We start from the raw sequence: 14141 nt of genomic DNA, 5'->3' as shown, positions 1-14141 counted from the left end.
GAAGCTTGTGGAAGGCTACCCAAAACGTTTAACCCAATTAAACAATTTAAAGGAAATGCTACCAAACACTAATTGAGTGTATGTCAACTTCTTTTTTTGTTGTTCTTTTTTGGGGGGAATTTTACCCCCCTTCTCCCCAAATTCATGGTATCCAATTGTTAGTAGCTACTATCTTGTCTCATCACTACAACTCCCGTACGGGCTCGGGAGAGACGAAGGTTGAAAGTCATGCGTCCTCTCCGATACACAATCCAACCAAGCCGCACTGCTTCTTAACACAGCGCGCATCCAACCCGGAGGAAACACCATGCACCTGGCAACCTTGGTTAGCGCGCACTGCGCCCGGCCCGCCAACGTGTTTCTTCCCCGCCGATGTGTTTTTGCCAGGATAAACCCTGCCTCATCTACATAAATGATTTAATGTGGGGCTTGATTAGCCTCCAACTCTGTAACTCTCTGAAAAAAAGAACACAGTATGTGTAAATGCTTTTCAGTGTGTCCTACTGTATGTACTGTAACCCATGTTTGCATGTAGAGTAGCATAGTGTAAAACTCACTATAGAACAAGACATTGGATTGACCTCCCAAAAGGAACTGTGTACAACTCTGAGTTTGGTCAGAGTCTGAGCAATGGTAGTCAGGCTGATTCTTTCCACATTGTGAATTACCAGGTTGTCCTCTACAATTCTGGTATGAATTTCTCTCAATTTTATTGCATTGTCAGCAATGAACAATCCTACAATGGCATGCTCTTTGTCTTCACTGAGGAGCGTTCCTCCCTCCCCAGAGGGAGCAAGACGTCCTTTGGAGGAACAAAAATACAACATATATCTTTGCATTGAGACTGGTGGCCTACAGTTACAGTGTGACATAGCAACAGTAATGATAGAAGAAGCCCTTGTGAAATACATTGTTGGTTTGTTGAAAATTCTGGATAATGGAAGCCCCGGTTGACCGTCTGAATTTAGGCTGGACTCCTTCACCAGCCTCTCTCAGTGATAAACCATGGTCTATGATGGTGGCTCTTATTTCATCAGTGACAACAGATCTTACTCTCTTTTGAACACCACCACACATTCTTACTCCTCTCCCCCTACCTCTCCTTCTTCATTGTTCTGGTCCAGCTACTCCTCTCCCTGGTCCAGCTACTCCTCTCCCTGTTCCAGCTACTCCTCTGCCTGGTCCAGCTACTCCTCTGCCTGGTCCAGCTACTCCTCTGCCTGGTCCAGCTACTCCTCTGCCTGGTCCAGCTATTCCTCTGCCTGGTCCAGCTACTCCTCTGCCTGGTCCAGCTACTCCTCTGCCTGGTCCAGCTACTCCTCTGCCTGGTCCAGCTACTCCTCTGCCTGGCCCAGCTAATCCTCTGCCTGGTCCAGCTTATCCTCTGCCTGGTCCAGCTAATCCTCTCCCTTGTCCAGACAGTTTTTTCTCTCCACATTGGTCAAAATCAATCCAAAGAGTCCACTTTTTACTGTGTATGTCCATGTAATTGAAAGAACTTCAACACCTGGCTAAGTCTCTGATTGAGATTAGAATCAGCTGTGGTTGTTCTATTTTTACACAATTTAAAGTAAATCAGCTATTTCTCAATGTTTCAATGATCTGTTCATTCAAAAAATCTTATCAGCTGTTTCAATATAGCTTTTGAGCTGCTGTAATTCCAGAAGTAGAGGCTTTAAACATTCGGTCTTTATTTCTGGCACACTGTGTGCAAGCATTTGTGAATAGGGCAAGAAAGATCCATATTTTTGGTATTGGGTAAGCTTGTATGTAAAGAAAATGTAAGCATTTTAGAAATGTGTTAATTAACTACATATTCTGTGAAAACAACATGAATTGTGTTAATGGTATAGTCCACAACAGATGGATGTTGTGCTAATTTTGTTTAGAGTTTGGAAAATGTGACTACAGATTGGACAAAAGGATATTGGCGATTGTAAAAAAAACTGTAATATGTCTGTCTGTATTATGTACTGTTGGAACAGTCTGGTATTGAATAGATATAGTCAAAGTGCAGAGGTTTGAGTTGACACTGGATTATATGACTTCCCATCATTATCTGTGAAAAAGTCCCCTGTATAACTCAACCAGATGGCATTTTATAAGGGACAAGACGATCACTGTTGTCATTAATATCAACAATGAGTGATATCAAATGTCACATACTGGTCATTTAGTCAATTTCATTGACATCAAACAGGGAAATGATATGTCATTCGTACTTTAAATCACATCTTTACTTTACACCATTTAAACGTTCACATTCTCATACAGTTAACACCTCTGGGGCAACTGTCTATCTCCTTCTCTACAAACAACAGCCTCCCTGTCTTCTTTCTGGACATGTTGTTCTGTACCTGTTGTCATTACCTCATCACAGAGCACACCTTCTAGTTCTCTCTCCTTTAACATGTTTCTCTCTGTCTCTCTCTCTCTCTGTGTGTGTGTGTGTGTGTGTGTGTGTGTGTGTGTGTGTGTGTGTGTGTGTGTGTGTGTGTGTGTGTGTGTGTGTGTGTGTGTGTGTGTGTGTGTGTGTGTGTGTGTGTGTGTGTGTGTGTGTGTGTGTGTGATTTAGCTCGGCCCCACAGTGTTGTTTCCCTCCGTATTCTATCCACCACACTATTGTAATTTTGGCGAACTGGATAGCGGGGAGGTGGGGGGTGGCGGTGGGGACTAAGATCTACTAAGAGACAAAGAAATAAAAACAAACTCCCCCCAGAGACAAATGTGAATCTTTATCCATCCAGATCATCCTGATGGGATTATCTCCTCGGTAATCCCACAATCTAATCTGTCACTTTGATGGATTACCAACAGGCAGCCACTGGCAGATTACAAACGTATGCCTTGATGAGTCATGAGAAAAAAATTAAACTGGAAGCATCCCATTCCCCTACCATCTCACTCACTCACTTACTCCCCCCCCCCCCCCCCACCCCCCACACACACATATGCATATGCAAATACACACTTAGCCCTGCGTGAAACAGCTGCTAGGATATCTTGATCTTGCAGGTAGGGGAGTCTGTTTTACCTCAGGCTACAACACTGCCAAGAGTATCCTAGAGATTCTTAATCTACACTCTATCCTGTCTGCCATCTCTGCCTGTGTCTCTGTGTCTCTTTCTGTGCTGTGCTATAACTGGGGGGACCCAGCTTTGTCATTCCCATACGAACCAACGACTCCCTTGTATTCTGCATAAAACAGGAACTCTGGGATCTAAGGCAGACAAAATTATTAAACTTTTATAGCGCTATTCATTACATAAAGAATCTCAAAGCGCTTTATAGCAACACAAAAAAGAAAATCATTATAAATGAGACAATGTCAAGAGCGGGTTGGAAAGTTCACGGCTTGAATGGTCATTGGAGGGAAGTGGTCTATGGGGGAAAGCAAGCAAAGGTGGTCTCTGGAAATGGTCTCTAACATGGTGATAGTACTCAATCCTGAGGCATCTCTTTCTCCTTCCTGGCTGAGCAGTAGAGGCATTCAGAGCAGCCCCCAAACAAACACAGCGAAGGCAAGCTGCAACTCATCCCATCATACCAACCCATAGTGAAAACAACTGCCAGGTTTATAAGGATCACTTTACATAGGGTCTCACATATGGTAACGATGATCCTAATGCTCCGACTGGCAACAGTTTCTTAGAAATATTCATATTCTTGCTGGGTCTGAGGGAAACAGATGTCAGGGAGGGACCCAGAGTGCTTCTGTGGACATCCTTCCTGGCCCCTCTCTCTTTAATGAGGCAATTGGGACAGACCGGATAGTCCTAGCATACGATGTGGTACACAGGCCTGCATCTATCTATCTATCTTTCTATCTATCTATCTATCTATCTATCTATCCACCCACCTACCCATCTATACACATCAGCAGGACATGCATGTGTATTGTGTATGTGCCGGTGTGTAAGGACAGACTGTTTTTGTATTTGTTCAAGAGTTAACATGTTTATTGAAACATCGGATGCTGTGAGCCTTGTGTTGTGTGCCTGACCTCCCTGAAACCTGATAAGAACAAGGCTCATATGTTTTGTCACGTAACGCTGGTCCACGGAGGGGGAGGATAGGGGGAGGCTTTTTGATGGCGGTGCCCAGCCGCCTCCCACTCTTAGAGGCCAGCCTTCCCGCTGGCCAAATCTGTCACCAATTTCCTCCTGCCCTCTTAAAGGAGGCCAGTGAAAGCTCTCCGAGCCAATAAAATAGGACGGGGAGAATGGAGGAGCAACATGCCATGCAGAGCCAAACAGAGGGAGCAGGCTGCATCGCCAGCCTATGAACAGTAGGGATGGCTGGGCCCTCGTCTCCTTTCTCCTGACTCCCCTGCCTCTCCTTCTGCTTCAGTGCTGGTTTAGAGAAACAATTATTTTAGTTTGATGTTTATATGAATGACTCCTGATGATGACTAAGATCTGTGATTTATAGAAAACATTTGTGCCATTGGTACACAATGGCATGTGTTATGACTGAGTCAGAGATTTGAGCTGGTACATTCAGTTGGTATTTAGCCATTTGGTCAAATGACTTTTGGCTTTGTACTTTGGAACACAGGGAGCATCTCACTTGTAGAGCTGATATTTTACTGATACATTTGATATCTGCAAGAGGAGATTCCAGCACCTTGAAATTGTAAATGGACATACAGTGGTGATTAGTACAAGTGGGTGAGAGAGAGAAAAAAAGCAGGTTGAAAGGGGTTCCCACTAAAACACATCCATGCAGTTTCCCTTTATTTCTAATGGGGCAGGCTAACAATCCGCAGTATGTGCAAAACGTGATCCTCTCCCCACCTTTTAATGTTTTAGTTCTAAGACAGTGCTCTGATACAGAGGTAGCAGTTATACTCGCAGTTTCATTCACTCTGTGCCCAACTGTCTTCCCCACTACACTTTGTGAAAAATGTTAAATTCATCCTATCAGCTGTTTCTAGCAGGGCTATCTTGTTCTCGCAGGTGGGGGAGTCTCTTTTATCTCATGCTGCAACACTGCTTAATCTACACTCTCCTGTCTGCTATCTGTGCCTGTGTCTCTCTCTTTCTGTCTGTGCTCTAACTGGGGGGAAATAGCTTTGTCATTCACAAATGAACCAATGAGTACCTTGTATTCTGTATAAAACAGCAACTCTGGGATGTAGGGCAGACATTGGGATGCATTTTTTACTCGGAAATGAGTCCCTCATTGCTCATTTGTCTGCCTCAGCATAACGAGACATGGTGATAGTACTATGTCCTGAGGCATCTCTTTCTCTTTCCTGGCAGAGCAGCAGCATCCCCCTAACGCACAGCGTAGGCAAGATGTAATTCGACAAGATAACTTGCCTGAGCCAGTTGTTGTCCCCCATGAGGAAATAAGGCGGGGGGGGGGGACTATGGATCTGTCTCGGTATGTTCGTCACAGTCAACACCACTGGTGAATGAGGTGTCTTTCAATGGAGATGGAGATCCAACATTTACAAAATTACACTGATTGGCCCAAGAGGGGCGCTATAGTAAATCAACTGAATACTTTAAACAAGCATGTCACCAGTCCCGTTTGAGCTACATTCATGAACATATATGCAGCCCTCGATGAAAAGCGTGTTTCCCATAAGGACCTATAAGCATTGCACATTAACAATTTATTTGGAATTTGATGTGTGCTTTGGGTTATTGTCTTCCTGGAAGATCCATTTGCGGCCAACTTTAAGCCTCCTGGCAGAGGCAACAAGATTCTGGGCTAAAATATCCTGGTACTGGGTGAAGCGCATGATGCCATTGACCTTATCAAGGGTCCTCAGGACTAGTGGAAGCAAAATAGCCCCATAACATCAAAGATCCACCACCATATTTTACAGTAGATATGGGGTTCTTTTCTGCTCATACATTCTCATTTGGACACCAAACTCACCTCTGGTGTGCGTGGCCAAAGAGCTCTATGTTCATGTCATTCAACAAATGCAAACAGCATTAGCACTTGGATGGGAACTGGTGCTTTAGTCAAATGACATGAACATATAGCGCATGACCAGAAAATAACCCCATACCTACATTAACATCTTTATCGGGGGTGTTAATAATTTTGGACCCCACTGTATACGCATCTCCTCATGAGAAACAAGCATCCCATAAGGACCTATAAGCTCTGCCCATAAAATGTTCCACAATTTAGACTTGTTGTCCCCCATGACTGTGGGGGGAATATACACTACCGTTCAAAAGTTTGGGGTCACTAGGAAATGTCCATGTTTTTGAAAGAAAAGCACATTTTTTGCTCATTAAAATAACATCAAATTGATCAGAACTACAGTGTAGACATTGTTAATGTCGTAAATGACTATTGTAGCCCATTATCAGCAACCATCACTCCTGTGTTCCAATGGCACGTTGTGTTAGCTAATCCAAGATTATCATTTTAAAAGGTAAATTGATCATTAGAAAACTGGTCTTTAGACTAGTTGAGTATCTGGAGCATCAGCATTTGTGGGTTCAATTACAGGCTCAAAATGGCCAGAAACAAAGCATTTTCTTCTGAAACTTGTCAGTCTATTCTTGTTCTGAGAAATGAAGGCTATAACATGCGTGAAATTACCAAGAAACTGAAGATCTCGTACATTGCTGTGTACTACTCCCTTCACAGAACAGCACACACTGGCTCTAACCAGAAAATAAAGAGCAGTGGAGTCCCCAGTCCACAACTGAGCAAGAGGACAAGTACATTAGTGTAACGGCTGTTGGTGGAAGAAGGTGAGGACCAAAGCGCAGCGTTAACTGAACACTGAAAATGAACATAGAATGCCCACCCTAGTCACACTCTGGCCTAACCAAAATAGAGAATAAAAACCTCTCTATGGCCAGGACGTGACAATTATAGTGTCTGGTTTGAGAAACAGAAGTCCTCAACTGGCAGCTTCATTAAATATTTCCCGCAAAACACCAGTCTCAACATCAACAGTGAAGAGGCGACTCCGGGATGCTGGCCTTCTAGGCAGAGTTGCAAAGAAAAAGCCATATCTCAGACTGGCCAATAAAAAGAAAAGATTGAGATGGGCAAAAGAACACAGAGACTGGACAGAGGAACCTTTCCTAGAAGGTCAGCGTCCCGGAGTCGCCTCTTCACTGTTGACATTGAGACTGGGTGTTTTGCCGTACCAGGCGGTGATACAGTCCGATAGGACGCTCTCGATTGTGCATCTGTAAAAGCTTGTGAGTGTTTTTGGTGACAAGCCAAATTTCTTCAACCTCCTCCTCTTGTTGCAAACTTGATGATTGAGTTGGAGGCGTGCATGGCCACGCAGACATGGGTGAACAGGGAGTACAGGAGAGGGCTGTGAACGCACCCTTGTGGGGCCCCAATGTTGAGGATCAGCGGGGTGGAGATGTTGTTTCCTACCCTCATCACCTGGGGGCAGCCCGTTAGAAAGTCCAGGACCCAGTTGCACAGGGCGGGGTAGGTCTCGAGCTTAATGACGAGTTTGGAGGGTACTATGGTGTTAAATGCTGAGCTGTAATCGATGAACAGCATTCTTACATAGGTATTCCTCTTATCCAGATGGGTTAGGGCACTGTCTATTGGAGCGGTAAGCAAATTGGAGTTGGTCTAGGGTGTCTGGTAGGGTGAATGTGATATGATCCTTGACTAGTCTCTTAAAGCACTTCATGATGACGGAAGTGAGTGCTACGGGGCGATAGTCGTTTAGCTCAGTTACCTTAGCTTTCTTGGAAACAGGAACAACTAGACTAAAGTCTAAAGGCCAGTTTTACTGCTTCTTTAATCAGAACAACAGTTTTCAGCTGTGCTAACATAATTGCAAAAGGGTTTTCTAATGATCAATTTGCCTTTTAAAATGATAAACTTGGATTAGCTAACACAACGCGACCATTGGAACACAGGAGTGATGGTTGCTCATAATGGGCCTCTGTACGCCTATGTAGATATTTCATTTTTAAAATCATCTGTTTCCAACTACGATAGTCATTTACAACATTAACAATGTCTACAGTGTATTTCTGATCATTGAGGTTATTTTAGTGGACAAAAAAATGCTTTTCTTTCAAAAACAAGGACATTTCTAAGTGACCCCAAACTTTTGAACGGTAGTGTATATGTTTTTATAAAATGCTGCAAATCTTCCTTCCTATATGATTTGATGACATTACATAACTGCAAAGTATTTTTTCACGAAACTTTGCACAATGGTGTCTTAAATGTGGCTATGGCGTGCTTGGCCCCAGAATTGTTACTTGCAGCTATATTATTTGATAACTGATATTCAGATTTAGACCAAAAAAGTTTAACACCATTTTGCAACAGCTCTGATGACATATTCCTTCCTGTAAAATAAACACATTTCCCCACATGCCACTAAGGTTTTTGTTTTTGCTTTTCTCCTGTAACGCATCTCCCCATCAAGCAGTGGGGTCCGTTCTCTGACATCCCGTCCATTGTGAGCTATCAAGTTTTGATTTCCAGCGAGGGAAAAAAAATACTTCATTGTTTTAATTCACTCTCTTATTAATTCATACAACATAAGTTGTAATAATTGTCACTAATTGCCCAAAGGGGGGGCACTGCATCATTTATGGACAACATGTTTACTGTTGCCTTGCTTCTTTGTGCACTTTCTTTCACAGTTGAGCAATTTAAAAAAAACGTTCTTTTGTCTTTGGCCCATCTACCGAAGCCCAGAGGGCCTAATTTTCAACCCGAGTTCACATATACAACACGTGAAAAGCATTGGGCCAGTAAGCATTTTATTTCATGTCAAGTCTATGGACCTGAGTGACAAGCAGCCCTCTTTAGAGGCCATGATTGACCTGGGAAGATAGACTCTATGGCTATTTCTATAACCCCTGCCTCTGGGGCTCTGGTGAGAAAGACCTTTTCCTACCTTAACAAAGTGCTTTTTCTTGTTTAAGAGTACATGTGCCACAGTGGAATGGGATGATGACATGTGCCTGCACTGGTGTTGTTGTAGTACAGCAGAACAGATATGTACTGTATGAAGCAAATAAAAACAGTACAGTTGTGTGTGGTAAAAAAAAGGTTGTTTGCGGTGTTTGTTTGCAATCATCTATTGGTCGTTTAAACCGGGGTAGTCAAGTCTTTAGGACATGGCTTCATTCCTTACTACATATGCCACTGGACTGGAATGAAGAACATTTCACAGTAATTCCCCCTTTCTATTACAAATGCATGCAGTGAATGACCAGATACACTACATACATAATTCAAGTCCATGATCATGATAATCACATGAAAAGCAAAGTCTATATGACCTCTGGTTCTGCCAAGCTCTTTTAAATCAAAAGAAACCTTAACATGACTCCTAACCCATGAGCTCTCTCCTACGGGGGGGGGGGGGGGGCTAGCCCAGGGAAAGGAAACTTAAAAGCAGTGAACTAGCTATGCATTCCAGGGTCAAAGCTCATCATATCTGTTCCTCACTATTTTAGTCTGTAAAGTCATAGGAGTGCAGCATTCACTCGGCTGCCTTCTAAAGAGGAAATAACCCCAAAACATCCAGCCTGAGCAGGAGGAGACTTACCACAGAGAAAATGAGTACATAAACCAACAGCTGGACATGATTTTAATGAAATCAGCACTCTAGCGACAACAGCAATTCCTCCTTAAACAACCATTACCAACTGAGCAACCACGATATAAACTATGGTGAATCATAAGCCAAATGCTCTCAAGGGTTGCTGGGATTTCAAGGAATGCAGGTTTGTGATTGGACCAAGAAGATTGTAGCCCATTGTCAGCTATAAGCTTTGCGGACCGGAAGAAGCCCTAGAAAGCAGTTACTCAGCCCCCTCCTGCTGTGCTGGTATACGGAACAAATGGTGAGATCAAATTGAACATTTTGTAACCACACTGAAGTGGTTGACTCATCTTGTCAGTAGCCCACTGTGCTGTAAGTGGGTTAAAATGTTCTACAGGTGGAAAGGGCAAATGATCATTTACAACACGATCCATAGTCAAATACCTTGCTTTTGTACTCTCCTGCTCTGAGATGAGGCTAGATTTTTCTTTGCTCCTCTCTGCATTCTGTCTTTCCCTAAAGGTGATATTGAATGCTGATGCTAGCAACACTGGCAGCAGATGGCTTGTATTCCTTCGACAAAACCTAGTCATATAAGTTTCTACCACTATTTATGCAACCGGTGTTAAAACCCAACACTTAAAAGTGTTCAAATTCAACTGTTACTGCATACCTCGTAAAATGTGTGAATTGCTGGCATAAACAGCTCCAACAAAAGAACCACTGTAGTCAGATATAGTGAAGGCCAAAAAAAGATTAATATAGTTAACCTTTTCCCTACTTGATTTAAAAAAGATTTGTAAGAAAAAGCTACACCCTAAAGGGTTGCACACTTTCTGAATATCAGTAAAGGTCACTAGAACTACTTTTAATTAAGTGCATCGGGACCTTTGTGTCTGCAAGGTGACACTGTTTTCATACAGTAGCACTGCTTTGCCACCGTCCTCAGTCTTTGAAAAACCCTGCCATTGATTCCCATACTGTTTTTAATTGTCCCTATACCACAAGGTTTGATTTTGTAAACGCGCAGAACCAACCTTCCCCATGCTTGGATCTGGATGAGCCAAACCACAAAGCAGTGGGCGTCTGTCGACAGGGTGCTCCCCTGTGTGAGTGGACTTATTCATTTGCATGTGTATGTCCCTCAGGAAACAGATGGTGGGGGGGAAGAGAGCAGGCAGTGTGCAGCCGTCTGCCCAGTGGCAAGGGGGTCCTCAACAACCTTAGATGACTCACGTGTTCGCCTGTTAACAATACTGCTAGCTAGCAGCTGTCTGCTTGCCAATGGCAATCACAATCAATCTGTGTCATTGGTTTCGGGAAGGGAGATAATTTGTTTATTATATGACTCATAGTCCTGTAAGTGATGCATATATACTATAACTGTCCGACTCATTCAAATGAAGGTTGATGTTTTTTCAGGGAATGGAAAGGAAGGCAAAAAGGTCACAGGTCAAATGTGGGGTTAAAAAGTATTTCAGAGAAAAATGTCAATGTACAGCCAGTGTTATTATAAGGGAATCTAATTGACCTGTTTACAATAAGTGGTACAGGCATTGGAATAGCTTGATGTGAGAAAATACACAGAAAATGTGTTTTTAGCTCACATTGTACATTAGGTGTAACAAGTGCTCGGGAGACCAAGTATACAGTACTACCTCACACTAACTTTCCTTCCCTCCAACCAGATCACCTCCATTACACTCCATAATGATCTGGTCGATGTAAACAACCACTTATGCATTGTTAAATACAAGCTACAAATAAGATAACAAGCCTATACATAATTCAAGCTCTCTCCCACTCTCTTATCCTCCCAAAACAACCCATGATACATATTTTAACTGGCAGTTGGCATGTATGGCCCATAGTAGGCCCGCTTACTTGCCTGTCCGTAAAGGCTAGAATCAGTGCGGGTCCTACTGGCACCCCAGGACCCACAACAATAATAGGACTCCATTAACGTGTGATGGAGGGTAGAGGGAAAGGTACTAAGCATCCTATCCCATAAAAAGTGCTCCATTAACTGTGTCTGACTCAATAGAGCTACATGAGGTGCTTGTTGGAGACGGAAGAAAAGTGGTTAGGTAAAAGCCCTGTTGTCTTGAGGACTGAGATATAAAGGTATGACTCTGTATGACTGGTAGATTCTGCTGTGAATGACAAAGCTGAGCTGGGCCCTATCCGAACGATTTCGATGGAGTACAGTTGCTTCAGTAGGCATTCACTTGTGATGGCTTAGTCATCCAGCATCAACAGGAAGCTCATGGACAACAAAAAGCAAACTGAAGAGATGAAGCAAGCAACACCCACTCTATAACACAATCATCAGTCCTGGAATTTTAAAGAAAATGTGTGCTGAAAGAGCACATCGTGGTGCTGGTGGGATTTTGGTTGTACCGCAGAATGTTTCTATTGGCAGGAGGTAACCTCAAGATGAGAGAATAGGGCCAGTAACCTGAGGGTAGCCACCCGCTTCAAATACCAAAGCCGACGGAAAAAATCTGGTGAATGTGAGGGTTGCTTGCATCAGTATCGGAGGTGCTACAGTCGTTGTGCCCTTGAGCAAGGTACTTACAGTAGAAGCTTTCTTTTTTACGATCAAATCTATATTTTTTATGAAAATTATGTTATAGGAAGGGTTCAGACCCCTTTTATTGTCATTCCACTTGTTTATGAGAAACCCAAACAGCAAATCAATTCATCATCCTCGTTGTGTAGTATGGGGGCCCTAAAAAACATGAACAAACGCTCCAAAAAAAATCTAAATATGTCCTTTTTAGGAAAGTAAAATCTCTGTATAGTGATGCAGATGTTTAGATGTTGTACACATGAAATTGTGTCATTCTGAACATTATCCGCAACATTATATTCCCTTTTGTGCAACTCGAGCTGTTTAGCTTATCCAGCTGTTCCATTCTCTGTGTAGCTTGCTACTACACATAACTGGCAAAATCAAAGAAACACCAACAGCCGCCAGAACAAATTCAATGCGCCTTGACATAGATTCTGCAGACTCTGGAAATTCCTGTGTTGTAGTTGCTTTCAATACATGTTGTACCCCTAAAGTGTTTCCTTTGTTTTAGCAGTTACTTCTAGAATGGATGGAGAGGAATCTTTTGAGTCACAGTAAAAGGGAGTATAACATTGGGGATAAAGTTCGGAATGAAACCATTTCACAACATCTAATGTTCTGCTGTTTTTGGAGCCTTTGTTCATAATTTGCTATTTGAGGTAAGTTTCTCAAAAGCGCGGCTTCCGGTTGAGCAATGTAGAAAGAAGTCGCACGATGTCTCGTCTCCGACAACTTTTGCAAATAATCCGCACTTCTCATGACCTCAAGTCATTTTAATTACCCAGTAATAAAGTGCATCTAAGTTAGCATGAGCAAACCAGTAACACTCTTTGGAAAATCAACGGAAAAAACTTCACATTCCACCAAATCAACTTCCGCTTCATCACAATTCCAGTGGATCAGAAGTTTACATACACTAAGTTGACAGTGCCTTGAAATAGCTTGGAAAATTCCAGAAAAGGATGTCATGGATTTAGAAGCTTCTGGTAGGCTAATTGACATCAATTGAGTCAATTGGAGGTGTACCTGTGGATATATGTCAAGTTCTGACCATAGTTCTGTTATTTTATTCTTTGTTTTAGTATGGTCAGGGCGTGAATTGGGGTGGGCAGTCTATGTTTGTTTTTCTATGTTGGTTTTTGTGTTCGGCCTAGTATGGTTCTCAATCAGAGGCAGGTGTCGTTAGTTGTCTCTGAGAATCATACTTAAGTAGCCTGGTTTGTTTCCGTGTGAGTGTTTGGGCCACACGGTACTATTTAGGTTTTGTATATTTCCTGTTTAGTGTTTGTCATTCACCTTACGGGACTGTTCATTTGTTGCTTATTGGTTTTTTTCAGTGTTCATTTTGCTTCATTAATTTATGGACACTTACCACGCTACGTTTTGGTCCTCCGATCCTTCTTGCTACTCCTCCTCAGAAGAGGAGGATGAGATCCCTTACAATATAATTCAAGGCCTACCTTGAAATCAGCCAAGAACAGAAAAAAGTGGTAGACCTCCACAAGTCTGGTTCATCCTTGGGAGCAATTTCCAAATGCCTGAAGGTACCATGTTCATCTGTGCAAACAACATTACACAAGTATAAACACCATGGGACCATGCAGCCATCATACCGCTCAGGAAGGAGATGAATATACTTTGGTGCGAAAAGTGCAAATCAATCCCAGCACAACAGCAAAGGACCATGTGAAGGTGCTGGAGGAAACAGGTACAAAAGTATCTATATCCACAGTAAAACGAGTCCTATATCGACGTAACCTGAAAGGCCGCTCAGCAAGGAAAAAGCCACTGCTCCAAAACCACCATAAACAAACAGACTACGGTTTGCAACTGCACAAAGATCGTACTTTTTGGAGAAATGTCCTCTGGTTTGATGAAACAAAAATGGAACTGTTTGGCCGTAATGACCATTGTTATGTGTGGAGGAAAAAGGGGGAGGCTTGCAAGCTGAAGAACACCATCCAACCTGTGAAGCATGGGAGTGGCAGCATAATGTTGTGGGGGTGCTTTGCTGCAGGAGGGACTGGTGCACTTCACAAA

General features: G+C 42.8%; 1 protein-coding gene across 1 annotated transcript in view; it reads right to left on the bottom strand.

Annotated features, from left to right (window-relative positions):
- The window catches only part of LOC109892213 (corticotropin-releasing factor receptor 1-like), a 153062-nt gene that overhangs the window by 60504 nt on the left and 78417 nt on the right, over positions 1-14141 (bottom strand). The gene's annotated exons all lie outside the window — the stretch shown is intronic.

The sequence above is a fragment of the Oncorhynchus kisutch genome, linkage group LG6, assembly GCF_002021735.2.
Source record: "Oncorhynchus kisutch isolate 150728-3 linkage group LG6, Okis_V2, whole genome shotgun sequence".
Taxonomy (NCBI): Eukaryota; Metazoa; Chordata; class Actinopteri; order Salmoniformes; family Salmonidae; genus Oncorhynchus; species Oncorhynchus kisutch.
Note: the sequence above shows the minus strand (reverse complement) of the source record. Positions and strands in the feature narration are given on the sequence as shown.